Source organism: Squalius cephalus (genome assembly GCF_949319135.1).
Source record: "Squalius cephalus genome assembly, chromosome: 12".
Lineage (NCBI taxonomy): Eukaryota > Metazoa > Chordata > Actinopteri > Cypriniformes > Leuciscidae > Squalius > Squalius cephalus.
Window position 1 is genome coordinate 17752267 of NC_137133.1, and position 12411 is coordinate 17764677.

Below are 12411 nucleotides of genomic sequence, written 5' to 3' on the forward strand. Positions count from 1 at the left end.
ATCCTGAATGACAAAAAGGAAGTGTCAGTATAGGCTACAGATCATGTGAGCGGTTTGTACCAATGATGGGGTTTCCAGCATTTGCTTGCATAAGCTTTTTTTGATGGCCTTTGTTCAAGGGCCAATTTCATCTACAAACTAAACTATTTATGATCCTGGACTGGACATTTGAGCTTTACCACACTGCTTATTGATAATGAGTGATTAGGAACCCACACATTGATAAATGTTATTGATAATGTAAAGTTATCATAGGCCTCAACGGCATTTTCTCCGGGAGTCTCCCGTATTTCACACCCATCTCCCGCCCCCCTCCCGTTTTGTTATTTCTCCCGTGAAACTCCCGTTATTTGTAGCTATGGCCCAAACGTCGTTATGAATAATCACATCAATATATTATTCCAAGGTTGTCCAGTTGCCAGATCCTGCATGAAACCCATCCTACTCGCGCAATCAACACATCATACAAATTTCAACCCATTTGTGAGCTCAACCTGGCAACCTACAACCCAGTTGTGCCGTCGATATCTGCGCACGTAGACGCGGGAAGTTGAATAAGCGTTAGGCTACTGGTAGAAATGGGAAATGGGAAAAGACTCCGTGTTAAGTAAATATTTAACGCAATTAATGCAGCATCCGTTTTTTTCTTTTTTTTCATTTTATGATGTGCTTTTATTCTTGCAAATGCTTTTAAACCATTCAAGCCATAGGCTATAGGTTATAAAACTTTAAAAGCGGAAAGCGCATCACTCATTCCTGGGAATAGCCTACATTTGACATCGCAGCCTGACCTTGACGTTAATAAATATCCTACGCCAAAAGTAGGCTACCAGAGAAAAAGTCTCAGCTGTGCTCAGATTTGTAAACCGTAGCCTACAGTTGCTTTGGTTTTTCAATCCATAGGCCTACCCGTTTCGCCCCGTGGCTCAAAAGGGACACAACAAAAATTGGAACACCCGAGAAAACCAAAATAGAATGCAAATCTATTAACAAAATAGAACTATACAGAAAAAAAAAAATAAATAAAAAAATAACTACGTACAACGGTAACAGTGAACAAATTCATAATCCGTGCACGCTTTCGCAATCGTTGTTTTATAAATCGTTCTTTCGCGATAGTTGTTTGTAATATTCAGTTCCTGTGAAAAATTGTGAAATACTGTTACACATCAGTATGCTGATTGATTACATAACAATATTTGGTTGTAATATTCAGTTCCAGTGAAAATCTGTTCCAGTTAATGGAGTAGGAGAGGCTATAGCCTACACAAGTGATGTGTAATATTCAGTACCAGTAAACTCCACCCGCTGGAACAGTTTCTTAGGAACTGAATATTACACAACATCACCTGTTCAGTTTTGAAAACTGTAGCCTACTCATAGATTTGTGGCCTATTCCTTATTTTAGAAATCTGTTTTTCTGTATATTGATTTGTTGTGTATTGCTAAGATGAATACAACTGTCTTAACTGAATTTTTCTATGATTTGGCGATGGGGTGTTTAATGTAGATGACATTACCCCCCACCCCCACCCCCCCCGTACCTGCAGAGCATAAAATCCGGGGGGAGGAGTCGGATAAAATCCAACTCCTCCCACCTTACATACCTAAACCTTCCAATCTCCACCCCCTGATCCCTAAACCCACCCCTAAACCTACCCATCTCCACCCCTAAACCTACCAATCTCCACCCCTTATATAAGATCCGACTCCTCCCCTCGGATCTTGTGTACTGCATTGAGGTGCTACTGCGTATTTTGGTACCCAAATGTTGACAGGTATGCTCATTGGTAGCATCTTTCTCTGCTCTTTTAAAGAATTGTTTCCCCAAAGAGGAAAATCACCCTTATTTAATTAGCCCCATGTCCAGACATGTATGCCGTTATCTTTTTCATGGAACATAAAGGCAGAAATCTTCACATAGACCTATACACAGAGCTACCACTAAAAGGCTGTTTACACGACACAGTTTTCAACTAAAAACGGAAAACTTTTTTTTGTGTTTTGGCTGTTCATTTACATGACAATACTGTTTTGGGTGGCCTGAAACCACAAACTTTTGCAAACGGGTTTCAAAGTGCAAGTTTTTGAAAATGATACTGTTATCATCTTCTCCATGTAAACTACAAAAACGGCAATCTGTGAAAACGGTGATGTCATGTGCATGTGTATTACGTGTTCAGTATATGGGTGCGTACTGTTTGTTTACAAAGTGACATCACCACCTACTGGCCTGGCATGAATAATACAGCGTTTTTTGTCGTTTTCACGGATCTGTGTGAATGGGGATCATTTTGACAACGTCGTCGTCTGTACAAAGAACAGACCTTTCTGGTTTTAGTACATCGTTGGTGTGTAAACGTACCCTAAAACTAAATGACAGAATTTGTATTTGTGAGAGAACTCAAAGAATCAGTGGAGCGTTGAATGCCTGATGATGTGAAAATGAATCCATTCAATTCCTCTCTTCCTTTTTTAATCTGTATTTCGCAATTCTGACTCACCAAGTCTGACTCACGTGGAAGAAAGAACACGGGGTTTATTAGTGAAATTGGGTTTTTATGGCCAATGCAACACAATGCTGATGCTGGCATTCTCAGATCTGTTTTCCACTGGGGTCTGAGGTTATAATGTTTCAGGTCAGCAAGTTCAGAGGCAATTGTTTTTATTTCCTTGTTTTGGTCACATGTAGAAAGTCCCAGTGTGCAATGTCTTATCTCAGCAAGTGTGTTGCAATAGACTAATGTTTCCTAATCCTGTTCCTGCAGCACACCCACAGTACACATTTTTGATGTTTCCTTTATTTGTCTCATTCATTTTAGGTCCTGGAGATTTTTCCCTCTAAACCAGTTAAGTGTAAACCCCGCTCCACAGCTGATTCTAAAGATTTCATTGGTCACTCTCGCCAAATTGCTACCTAGGCTATTTTTGTTAATCTACATTGTTTGTGTACACAAAGATTACTAAAAAGAAAGGTTTTGTATGACTCACGTTATCAGTTAGTGTTTCCAGTGGCTGGAATTTTGTCAGTCAAAAGTAGTCGATCTCCGAATGCAACGTAACATGAGGAGAGTAAAGATCTTTCCATCTTTACCCTTTAATGTTGGAACAAATATTAACCCCAAACCCTAACACTGTGTCTACAGACCCGAGCGGTGTGGCGCAACGTAATAAAATAAAAAAAAACTCATTATAATCAGTGATGCCTATACTGGATGCAGTGCGACAAATTCCCGACAGTAAACTGATGCCGTTTTATTTCTGACGTACTTGACACGAAGACACGAAGAATAAATGGATTTGCAACGACCGCTTTGCCGCATTCAGAGTAGACAGCCTCAATAAGCTGTATCAGATAGAAATGATGCGGAAATAAAAAAAGACCCACTTGAATAAGTGTGAACAGTGAACACCATCTGAACCCTGGTGCCATCAAACAAGACCAAGGCCGCTGAAAAGATGGGTCTCAGTCCGCTTCCAAATGAACTCAGGTGCGGTTCGAATGACATATGAACGCAACACGGACCAAAGAAATTAAATTGAACCATACATGATGATATCACAAGATGCAACTCTAAAAAGGACAGAATGCTCAAGCGTACCGTTTTTTCTTGTCATAGTCGTGATGTTGCCCATCACAGTTCAGTACAGGATCAGAACTGCATCTCCTCACAGCAGATCTTGATTTGTGTGATGGAGGGATTCCTGTCGCTCTTTTGACTCCTTTACAGATTTTATAAGCTCTTCACGAGTTCTCAGCTGGTCAAAATACCATCATATGCAGGCTCATTTATCCCAGCACACAGCATTGTTTTGGATTTCCGGTAAGTTCTGTCACAAAATATACGTTAATATACGAAAATCTGGCCAATCAGATTGTGAACATATCCCTGTGCCTTTAGGTTTCTTTAGGTTCGGTGTTAAAATGCCAGTGTGAATGCTAAGTGGACCAGGACTACTTTTTTTTTGGTCCAGACCAAAGGAACCAAGCGAACCGAGCTACAAGTGTAAACACACCCTTAGTGTACAGGTTGAAACCTCATTATTGAGGTGCATTTTGGGATAGAACAAGTGCACAAATGGCTTTCCCCTCAAATGGTATGGGGGCAGTTTTGGACACAGCCTTGGAGTCTGTAGCTGATGAGTTGAGTCAGGTGTGTTTGATTGGAAGAGTTTGAAAATGAGTAGCCTACTGTTGGCGTTCCTGCAGGGTTGCGGAAACACTGCCATGGCATTTTCACACCTATATATTGTTTGTTTTGTTCCGAAACAGAGACTTAATTTGTTACAATGTTGCATTTTCTTCTTGGATCGATTTGCTTTCACAAGGCAACCTTTTAAAGGTCCCGTTCTTCGTGATCCCATGTTTCAAACTTTAGTTAGTGTGTAATGTTGTTGTTAGAGTATAAATAATATCTGTAAAATTATAAAGCTCAAAGTTCAATGCCAAGCGAGATATTTTATTTAACAGAAGTCGCCTACAAAAAACGGCTGGATTGGACTACATCCCTCTACTTCCTTCTTTAATGACGTCACTAGAACAGTTTTTTGACTAACCTCCGCCCACAGGAATACAGGCGTATTGATGGCGAAATGTCAACAGACGTGGTTGATGTTTATCTATAATCGGATACCGCAAAATTTTAATTCGAAGTTGTTAGTTTGCTCTGTCCATTTCACCACGGACTGTTTTTCTAACCTGGGACAATATCAAGCAGGCTTCTCTCAGCGTTTCATACTGACGAAGGGGACAATTTCAACTATTCCAGCAAGCGGTAAGTAGTGATTTACTATGGAAGTAGCGATCAACTTCACATCGTTCGTTTCTCTTAGTAGGATGAAAATAATCTTACTTAAACTGTGATTAAAATATATACAGATAGCGATCAAAGAACAATCCCTTTCCAATCGCCCAAGCTGTCAATCACACAGCGCGAGTTTATCTGGACACTTGCCAAAACTCGTTATGAAATCAATGACGCTGTTACACTGCACAACGGATCTCTTACTGTATTTATATACCTCATGTTTGCATTGGTGAAATCATTAGTGAGTGCAGAAACTGCGTTGCAATGATAAGATCTTTTTTCACGCGATCAACAGGCTGTTATCTGCTCAATGCTCATAACTGCAACCTTTTATGTGATTGAAATAGATCTAAATACTTAAAAAACTTCTGACGATTCATTAATCCCGATAGCTGTAATAGTAAAAACGTATAATAGCTGTAATAGTAAAAGTTTTCCAGATAGTTCCATATGTAATGCCAGATATTTCATATGCAAGCATGTCAGCCAATCACAGCAGAGGGCGTTTACACTGAAGTCTCACAGCAGACACGCCCCTTCAAACAGAGTGTTCAAATCAGGTGATGAAATCAGGCTAGGAAAAATGCCTTTTATTTCTAAATTATAAAAAAAATTGATCTAAAAAACATACTAACATTATAAGGGCACCCCAGGAAACATTATAAAATAATAAAATAATCCATGGAATGGGACCTTTAAAGTGTACCAAATGTGTTTATGCAAGTCACATGCGAGTACAACTGTCCTCTTATTGGTCAGAGTTTCCTCTGCGTCATCCATCAAGATGATTGACAAGTTTGCTTCATGAGCTTATTGTGGCTTTAAGCTTTCCTGCTGTTTAATTATATACTACATTCAAACACGCTGTCTCTGGATCTCCCAGCACTGTCTAGAGGTTAACAGTTTCAAGACACACACAAACACAAATGTTATAATGCAGCTAGAGCAGGAATCAAGGCTTCATCGAGAGCATTCTCACACGGAGAAGCGTAATTACACAACATTTTAAGATGAAGAGCTCTTTTGGTTTTCAACTGTGATAACTAATGTGCAGAATCAGAATCAGACACTACTGCTATTTATATAGCACATTTCCCGTTATGAATTAAAAAAAAAACAACATTTAGTTTGTTGGTCCATTAGTTCAGATTGCTTTCACACCTCAATCGAACCGCCCCAGAGTTCATTTGCAATCGGGCCGAGACCCCCTCATTCAGGCGGTCTCGGAGTGATTGTTTTGGTGCGGATACGAGCGTGATTGCCGTGTTGTTCACAACTGCCTAAACGAACCAAACCAAGGGAGAAAACGCACCGGGTTCAGAAACAAGCGCTCATGTGAAAGCACCCAGACAACTCTTCTAGGGTTCTGCCAGAATGGCGATCAGTGGAGTAATACAGAGAGCAGCTGTCACTCATTCTTGCCTTTATGTGATTTGACGTGAAACCCCTCAGACATTCACAGCTGTTCTTGTGCCACAAGCCCCTTCCCTGCCTGAATAATTCCTGCTTAATCTGTTCACTAAGGAGAGATGCAAACTCATGGAGGGAATGGAACCAAGACAAGGATCCATGATCTATTTGGTGGCTTCATGCTGCCTTTACATGCTATAGGATTTGTCGTAAATACAAATTTCCTTGTCAGAAATTGGACATGAACAGCGTCTCAAGTCGCATTTACTACTGGGTAAATGGAAGATAATTTTGATACTCGAATATCTGAGTTTGGCGGGCCGCTAACTTGCAGAGGAGAAACCTACTTAGTTACTGTTATGTTTTATTAGTTTTCCCACAACATCTGCATTTCTGTCACTTATATATTATAGCATTTATTTGACTGAAATTCCAGAAATGTAAGTATGTATTGTATACAATAGAGAGGGAAATGTTTAAATGATTGTCAACGAATGGGACGCCACATTTTATTCAAAATCCTTTGGAAATTGATTAAATATCTTTAATACTTTTTGACTTTGAGATTTCCCCAAGAAATAGGCAAGAATTAACCTGATGTCCTCCATGATTCCCATTCTTTCTGACAACAAAGCACTTGAACTTGACAAACTCATAATCTTGACTTTGAGGATTTCAGAAGAGGGATGAAAAGCATGTGAAGGCAGCATTACTCCCAGCAACTTCTTCCGAAACGTTTGACTCTCCAGATTCACACCCTTGTTTATGTTGTTTTTATGTGTGATCTGAGCACCACAAACTTTATCCTACTGTGATATTGGGCTGTTGTCTTAATCTCTATTTCTTGTATCAGCTGTGAGAGGAATGTGGGAGTTTTGGGTGAGGTTCTAACTTATGTGCACACTTAGCACATATGGTGCTTGAATTACCAAAAAGCCAGGACCAATAATTAGAGAAGGATTATGTGAAGATTACATATGTGAAGGATTATGTGTGATGCCGCCACATAATAAAGCCGCCGTCAGAATAAAACCAAACAAAAATGGATGGTGGTACGTCTTCAAATTTCATCCATCGCAATTATCGATTGCATTGTGAAAATTGTGCGTTAGAGATCTTAGTGCGGTTGACCAGTTTCATGCATTCAAAAAAGAAATATGGTCATTCAAAAAATAATAATAATTGAAACAAACACAAAGTCAGTTTGGGAATTTGAATGGCATTTAATACATGATTCAATCTGAAATCTGACGTTATGGCTTGTTACATCACCTGAAGTACAGTATTGACCTCGGTGTGTGATCAAAGTCTGCAGATGACTGAGGTTTGCAGCAGGCAGTGAAGTGTAATCTCTTCCCACATTATTACTCTCCTCTGATCTTGCCTTCTGCTGTAACAAGGCCACAGATCTACAGAATCGTAAAATTCATTTAAATTTAGATTTCTTATAAAGGGCTATATTCTGATCAACCTTTTATTCAGAAAAACATACATACTCCATTCTCTAGATATCGGAATATTTATATGATTGCTACATAATCTGAATATGACCAAATACTTCTTATTATTGGGATACTTGTGTGCGTATACGTGTTAAAAAATATGTATTCATAAAAAAAAAAGAAAAGTGTATTGTATTGAAATCGAAGCTCTTTTATGGTGTGTATATGAATCTTTCGGCAGGGATTCAGGTGCTGGGTCATTATGAAAAGGAGGCTTTAGCTGAACCCCTCGGTTAGACAGCAGAGTCATGTGACGGCTTTGAGTGCCGCTGTGTGGGATTAATGATCAAGGCTGCATGTGGCTTTCATGCAATGGAAATACATTTCTCTTTCCCTCTTCTGTTTCTTTTAATTGAGCAATAGCTAGTTTTCATCATGACTCAAGGTTTTGCAATAACAGGCTGAATGGTCTCTCTTTCAGTCACATTTCCTCAAAACAGCGCTTTGTTTTAAAGTCTGTTCAACCATAGACCTTAGACTTTATCAACTGTTTATCTTTAAAGTTATAACAAAATTAGGCAATACTATTTAGCTTTCCATTTCACAAGCTTTTCAAGGATATTAGATTGTTCAAAATACAGTGAATGTTAGTGGCCCACAGAAGCGCGATTGTAGAAACGAAACCATTTTTTGTGAAGAAAGTGGAAGCTGGAAAGTAATGTCAACAGTTCTAAGACAAAACGTTACCACAGACGTCTTTATAGAAACTGTTTTTGTAATATAATATTTTTTGGTAAATAGTGCACTATGGCCTACCAATTAGAGTGTTTAGCCAATCTTACACCATCCAACCATCCAACGTGTGCAGGCCATTTAGTAAATAGATCCTATAAAGGTTAAAGGGGTGGCAAGGTTTTCGGAGAAGAGGTCGAGTTTTCAGCAGTTACAGCAAACAATGACAGAATCAAGCCAGGTCTGTTAATATTGATATACATTTACCAACTGGAGTGTCAGAGTAAATGAGTCATAGTGCATCTGACAGCAATTGAGTTTAATTGTCAAGAGGATGATGTTAGAACTTTAAAATAAACAAATTCATTCTGTATTTCCAAATGTTATATGCAGTTGTATTTCATTTTACTTTAAATTATAATAAAATAATTTTGCTTGATATACTTAAAGGCGTAGTTCCCCCCCAATTGTTTTTTTTTTATTTTTTTTATCATTAATAGCTCACCCTCATGTTGTTCCAAACCCGTGAGACCTTCGTTCATCTTCGGAACACAAATGAAGATATTTTTGATGAAATCTGAGAGCTTTCTGCAGGGATGCGCAGTATTTCAGATACATGTAAATACATATTTGAAATACAAAATACTATTTTGTATTTTGTATTTTAAAGCCTTTGGAAAAAATCTAATGTAATTTGTATTTAAATTAGGGCTGTCAAAAGATGAATCGCGATTAATCGCATCCAAAATAAAAGTTTGTTTTTAATAATATATGTGTGTGTACTGTGTATAATTAAATTTGTATATATAAATACACACACATGCATGTATATATTTAAGAAAAATGTGTTATTTATATATAAAAAAATTGTATTTATATATAATATAAACTATATAAATATATATACAGTATATGTATGCAAATATTTCTTAAATATATACATGCATGTGTGTGTATTTATATATACAAAATAATTATACACAGTAAACACACATATATTATGTAAACACAAACTTTTATTTTGGATGCGATTAATCGCGATTCATCTTTTGACAGCCCTAATTTAAATACATTTAAGATGAGTATTTTTGTATTTTCAAAATACATAAAATACTTTTTGCCAGTCAACCTCTTTATCAGGGTATTGATTTTGTGCATCAACTAGTTCAGACATTCACTAGCTCAGCATTGGATCAGTGATTTTTTTTGGAATAAGGTGAGAATGTCATGATCAATTCTACTTGTTGATTAAAGTTAAAATAGTGCATTATTCACTTCAGTTAACATGAAAGAATAAAAGAGCACAGACAAGAGGGAAAATAGCGTTAGCCAATCAGTCTTGACCGGTTGTTGATTTTTATCAACTAGCTTGTCAAATGTTAAAGCATTACTGCATGTTAGGGCTGGGTGATATGACCCTACATATCATAGCGATGATATAAAGTTTGAATTGATGGAACTTTTTCTAAATCGTTTACATAGATGGCAAATTTATCCGTGCAGCTTTTAGTGGGCATATTGGAACGTTGGAGTGGAAAAACAAACACTGATGAATGATACACCACAAAAATCTTCAGCTTTTAGTTTTATTGTACACAAAAAATAATAATAAAAAAGAAATTTAAACACTTTCTAATTTTAATAAACTTATAGAAACAAATCAACTTTACATAAAATAAACATAAAATACTTAAAAAGCATTGGACTACCTTCAACAACAAAACAAAACAAAAAACTCAAAAGAGTTTGAAATTCAGTTTATGCTGTGAAATCAAAACTGATATTGAGAAATGTGAAACCATAATATTGTTACTGTGAAGTAAAATTGAGATTTTGGTCATATCGCCCATCCATATTCTTTGTTAGATAGCAGAAAAGGTTCCCACAGTTTTACATACAGTATGCATTTTTTAATAGTGTTCACCACAAGTAATAGACTACATTGTAACCAGAAATAAGTATATAAATGGCTGCTATTTTGCATAAGTTTATTTGTAATTGCCAGAAAGAAAGAAAGAAAGAAAGAAAGAATGACAGAGAGGGCAGAGATGAGGTTAGGAATGAAAAGTCAGTAGGCCTATGTAGTTTCTTCATTCACTGTGACCTATACCTGCGCTGGATGGCCAATTTTCAAAATACAAAATACTGTATTTGTATTTAAATATTTTTTTTTTCACACAGTATTTTGTATTTGTATTTAAATACATTCCCATGTATTTATGCCCATCTCTGGCTTTCTGTCCCTCCGTCATAACCAATTTCAAGGCCCAGAAAGGAAGTAAAGACATCATTAAAATAGTCCATATGACTACCGTGGTTCAACCTTAATGTTATGAAGCGACGAGAATACTTTTTGTGTGCAAAAAATAACGATTTAATTTAACAATTTCTTCTCTCTCCTTGTCAGTCTCTGACGCTGTATACGTGAGCACTACGACGCAGGATCAAAAAGTATTCTCGTCGCTTCATATCATTAAGGTTGAACCACTGTAGTCACATGGACTATTTTAACGATGCCTTTACTTCCTTTCTGGGCCTTGAAAGTGGTTATGACGTTGCTGTTGATTTCAATAAAAATTCCTTAAATTGTGTTCTGAAGATGAACGAAGGTCTTACGGATTGGGAACGACATGAGGGTGAAATAAGGCTTTAAATAAGCCTAATCAAATAATAAGTGGACCCCATGTTAACTTCTAAATTCTCACATTCCAGTATGGTATATCTCTAGGCTATGAAAATTGTGACAAAAGAGTTGTGGAGGCAAACAAAACATATCATGGTTACATCAATACTAAACTGAGCTCTAAGCTGATAACCATAAATTCTGTTGACCAAAATTAGGTCAGCATTAGATATATGTTTTTATCTCTGATTCCGGTCACTTTGTCACTCCTTGATGGCTTGAAGTCTGACATTGGAATCAAGTCTGATGCCCCCCAGGGATCTATACTGGGCCCACTGCTCTTTAACATTTACACATTTCATCATGGACAGCTTTTAAAGTTCACTTGGCCTAAATTAAAATGTTCTATTCACTGTAAGATGTTTTAGTATCTTGTTCTATTCATTATTTATTAAAATCAAATAAACACAACAGACATTTGAATTGAACCGTACCAAACAAGCATGTTTAATTCACAATGACACATTTGACAGTAATATATATATATAAAAAAAACATTTCAGCTGGCATGGTACTTTTAAAATCCTCAGTGATACAAACACTTCATCTGCACTTTTACACTGAGCTCATCTTTCCTCTACAGACTTCATAGAAAGTCACTAAACTAATAATAAAGACTAGTACATTTCTGTTTTCACAAATTGCATATTTTTACCAAATGCTAAAAATTACAGATTTAAATAGTGTTGTGAAGTGTTGATATTCTGTTTTTCCCTCCCAATGAAGGCCACTGAGTAGATTGTGCGGCATCCCAAAATGATATGCTCAACCCAAACCTACGTGCCTATTCCCTCTGTATTTCACCCCCTTGTCTTTTGGTTTACAATGTTGCTTGGTTTCTCAAAGCTTTCTGTATAACCACAATTTTATTTGGTCATGCACAGTTGCCAAATGAGTGCTTTAAACAAATCTGAGGACTTCCCTTCGGTTTTATGACAGCACGGACACAATATCAGTCCTCCTCTAGCAGTTCCACAACAAAAACAGCATATTTTTACAGCATTTCCACCATGTTTAGATTGACAGAACACAATAAACAAGGCATCAGCTTTTGTGTGTATATATATATATATATATATATATATATATATAAAAAATAAAAAAAAAACGATAAGAGAAGGTTGTCTAGTTCCTACACTGACTAGTTTCAGTGCTATTACACAGCAGTTTGAAATATAGGCATGGTGAAGTACAGTGGAAACATCTTCAGATCATCTAAATAGAGTGAAAGATTCAACAGCAATCTTTAAAAACACATCTAAAAATACTCTGGGTTAAAGCATAGATCATTTGTTTGAAAGAAGCAAAACTTTTCAATTTTTTTCCTTTTTTTTTT